Raw genomic sequence first — 4,610 nt, forward strand, 5'->3', positions numbered from 1 at the left:
ACAGTTTTCATGGAGTGCTATATCGTGCTCCGTTGATATCATTAACGGATAAAAGTGTTCAGAAAAATCTCATATTTTAAAATTAAATCCATTTATTTGTTTCAGTCATTAACTGTATAAAACCTGATCAAAAAGGTTCATTAATTATTAAATAAAAATTACATCAACTGTCCCTTCCAATTCTGGGAGAAATATAAAAAATATTAAAATTAGATAACTAGATCCTAAATACATTTTTTTGGTAAGTCTAAAATTTATAGAACTCATTTTCGAATTACCGTTTATTTTAAAATCACATAAGTTCGTTTTTAACTTAATTAATAACTATCAAGAGATACGAGACAATCATTGTAAAGCATGCATTGAAAGTCAAGCATGAATCTCTACCAACATTTGTCCAGTTATCATTACTTGACATATTTGTTCTTACTTGTAATTCACTTTACCTTTTTCCAAATATTGTTAAAATGGAAAGATTTCCTAAATCAAAGTGGACCCCTCAACAGAGACTCGTAATCATACAATGTATCTGGTACATCAATCATTTGATATTATCTTCTAATTCCATCGAATAGCATGTTAAAACAAATACGTTCATGTAAAGTATTATACGTTAATACTTTGTTAATATACTCAAATTATAATATATATATATATATATATATATATATATATATATATAATCATGTCCAATTATATAATAGTTCGTGAATCGTTAGGAATAGTCGAAGGGTAATTGACTACATGAATATAGTTTCTAAACTTCCGAGACTCAACATTACAGATTTTTGCTTATCGTGTCGGGAACATATAAAGATTAAAGTTTAAATTTGGTCGGAAATTTCCGGGTCATCACACTTTAACTCTAATATCGGTGGTTCTTCTATCGATGATTTGTATCGATATTTGTCTTCCTCTTTCAGCATCTGAAGTTCTTCTATTGTTGGTTCATATTCATTAGCCATGAGTGTGGCTAACATTTCAGCTTCATCAATTGGTTCAGTTCCTTCTCCTAAGAACATTCTCTAGTTCCTTGTAATTCTGAAAATTCTTGTAACAATTCTTCTTGTGAATCTATAGTTTGAATATAATAACATGTATCATCTGCATATTGTGGTTGTTGCATGGCTCTATCAACAGAAAAAGTAACACTCTCATCCTCTATACTTAGGGTCAATTTCTTACCAAATACGTCTATTATTGCTTTAGCCGTGTTTAAAAATGGTCTTCCTAATATAAGAGGAACTCGAGAATCTTCTTCCATGTCCAGAATAACAAAGTATACTGGAAATACTAAAGTACCAACTTTAACTAGCATGTTTTCCATTATCCCTCTAGGATATTTTACTGATCGATCTGCTAGTTGTATGCTTATTCGTGTTGGTTTCAATTCTCCAATGTCTAGTTTAGTGTATAGTGAATACGACATTAAATTTATACTAGCACCTAAGTCTGTCAATGCTTCTATTGAACTAAGACTACCCAGAAAACATGGAATTGTAAAACTTCCTAGATCAGAGAGTTTTTATGGTAGCTTATTCAACAGCACTGCAGAACAATTAGTATTCATAGTAACAGCCGAGAGTTCTTCCATTTTCTTTCTATTTGTGATTAGATCTTTCAGGAATTTAGCATATCTTGGCATTCCCGAAATCACATCAATGAAAGGAAGATTTACATTTATTTGTTTAAACATATCCAAGAATTTGGATTGCTCGGCTTCAAGTCTTTCTTTTCTCATTTTACTCCTGTAAGGAAGCGGTGGTTGGTATGGTTTAACATAAGGCTTTGCCTTAACTGTGTTATCTTCATTAACCTTTTCAACTACCAGTTCTGTTTCCTTTTCTTACTCAGACTGTAGTGCCTGTGTAGTAGAAATAGCTTCATTAGAAATTACAGGCATTTCAGGTGGTTTAAGTGTAATACCACTTCTTGTGGTAATGACTTTAGCTGTTTCATTTCAGAGGTTAGCATTTGTATCGCTAGGTAGACTCCCCGATTTTCTTTCACCTATCAACCTTGCTAGGTTGCTCACTTCTTGTTCCAGATTTTGGATTGAAGCCTGTTGATTTCTAAATGCTTGAGCATTTTGTTCATTAGTTTGTTTCTAAGATGTGAAAAATTGAGTTTGAGATTCAACTAGCTTCGACATCATATCTTCTAAATTTGGCTTTTTATCATCGATTTGTGGTGGTTTATTTGGAAAAATAAGTCTTTGCTGGTTGTAAGTATTATTAGATACTTATTGATTGCTAGGACCTTGTTGGTTGTTGTATGGAACATTTTGGTTATAATTCTGATTTTGATTGTAGTTTGGTCTTGGCTGTTGATAATTATTTTGATAATTATTTCCAGGCCTTTGGTTCATGTATGAAACATTCTCTCTTTGTTCCATTGTTTGTTCAATACTGAGACAATCTTTTGTCAAATGTGGTCCTCCACACTGCTCACAACTAATTCGTATTGCGTGAATATCTTTAGTCATCTTTTCCATTCGTCTTTCGAAAGCATCTAGCTTTGCGGAAATGGAATCAAACTCACGGCTAGAATCGGTTCTAGCTGCTTTAGATGAACGGAAGATATCTTTTTCCTGATGCCACTCATGTGAGTGGGATGCTGTGTTATCAATAATTTTGTGAGCTTTGGTTGCGGTTTTCTTCATAATGGAGCCACCAGCTGCTGTGTCGATGTCTTTTCATGTAGCAACATCGCATCCTTGGTAGAATATTTGTACTATTTGATAAGTATCTAAACCGTGTTGAGGACATCCTCTCAACAACTTTCCGAATCTTATCCATGCCTCATATAATGTTTCATTTGGCTTTTGCGAGAACGTAATAGTTTCTCCTTGAAGTCTCACGGCTTTAGATGCCGGAAAGAATCTTTTAAGAAATTTCTCAACTAAAACATCCCATGTGTCAATCGCCCCTTCAGGTAACGATTCTAACTAATCTTTGGCTTCTTCCTTTAAAGTCCAGGGAAACAACATGAGATAGATCTGTTCATCCTCAACTTCTCTGATTTTAAATAGAGTACAGATCCTATTAAAGGTTCGAAGATGTTCGTTTGGATCTTCTTTTTGCGTACCACTAAATTGGCATTGATTAGTTACCATGTCTAGGATTTGTCCTTTGATTTCATAATCTGGCGCATTAATGTCTAGTTGAGTAATGGCATGACCTTGGCCAGTGCGTGTAGCTCTCATTCGATCTTCCATACTTAGAGGTTCTTGATTTTCCATGATTGAATTTGTTGAATCTGAATCACTAGAGGATTCGGATTTGATGGTTTCTTCCTCGAAAATCTCTGGTTGAATGATTGGTGGTTCCGAAGGAATGAGTAGTGGTTCAGGATCTCTGAATTGTCCTTGAATATCCTCCGGGTTCTCAATTGTGAGGTCAAGTTCAAAAAATAGATTATCGGAAATTTGAATTGGAGTACTTGGTCGACTAGATGATGATTCTAAAGAAAAATCAATGGCGACAATATTGGCTAAATGTCTTGATCGAGTTACAGGAGGTGAACGTATGAAAGGTGGTGAACGTTTTGCTCGGTGCATTCACTGAATATCCTATTAGTTATAAAGATAAAAATTATATAAGTTATTAAATTAATAGACTTTTCTGATTTTACCCACGTTTCAAATAGCCAATAGATGCAGCAGGTAGCCAGGACCCTTTAAATCGGAAGCCCACAACTCGCCACTAACAAATCCAACTACTACTACGAACCAGAAAATTTTGGAGGTCTATCAATGTAACCACTTAAAATAATTTTTCGTCGAAATTTAAAGAAAATATAGAAAATTTTATGTCCTAATAACTAGAGCGTAGAAATGAGAAAGAAAAAGCGCGTCGAAAAACGTCGAAAAATAAAAGGTCGAAAAATAAAAATAAGAACGTAAAGCGTCGAAACTTAAAAGTTTAAAAACTACAAATTAAAACTTGCGTCTAAAGGTATTAAAGCTTAAAAGGAATTCTATATCCAAAACGGCAGTAACTTAATAAGGCACTACAATCTATAAACTGCGTCGCAAAATTCTAAAGCACCTAAATCTTAATCTAAAGAAAAAGCACTTAAGGGATTTTACGGCAAAGCCTAAAAATCTAGTAATATAAAATAATTACGTCAAAAACTATGTTTAAAACTAATTACGAACGATAAAAATACAAATTACGAATTATATGTTTAAAATATACAATTTATAAAAAGAAACAAAAAAATAATAAAATTACTTATTTTTATAAAAATATTATTTTTATATTATTATTTTATAAAAGTATTAATTTATATATTAATAAAACTACTTAAAACTTAAAAATACAAAATTAATTTAAAACTAAACTAAATATTAATTTAATTAAACCCTAATTAGGTTTAATAATAATAATAATTAATAATAAAACCCTAATCTGCGTAATTAATGCAGTCTGTCTGACAGCTCCGCGACTGCGAATGTTTGTGCTAGAGATACTCCGCGACTGCGAAGATATGATGGCTCAGAATGCTGGCAGGTTCAAAATCGCATGTTCAGTTTTAATATATATTTTTATATTTTGATTTTTTATTTTCTGATTTTAATTTTTAGAATGTAGTGACCCGAACTTTTC

The 4,610-nt window shown here is 32.4% G+C and overlaps 1 non-coding gene across 1 annotated transcript; it reads left to right on the plus strand.

Annotated features, from left to right (window-relative positions):
• The first annotated feature begins 2,750 nt into the window (after nucleotides 1-2,750).
• LOC139865216 (small nucleolar RNA R71) lies at nucleotides 2,751-2,857 on the plus strand. The gene has a single exon (XR_011764736.1). It is a non-coding gene; the product is annotated as a small nucleolar RNA R71 (small nucleolar RNA).
• The last annotated feature ends 1,753 nt before the right edge of the window (nucleotides 2,858-4,610 follow it).

This window comes from Rutidosis leptorrhynchoides, chromosome 8 (genome assembly GCF_046630445.1).
Source record: "Rutidosis leptorrhynchoides isolate AG116_Rl617_1_P2 chromosome 8, CSIRO_AGI_Rlap_v1, whole genome shotgun sequence".
Classification (NCBI taxonomy): Eukaryota; Viridiplantae; Streptophyta; class Magnoliopsida; order Asterales; family Asteraceae; genus Rutidosis; species Rutidosis leptorrhynchoides.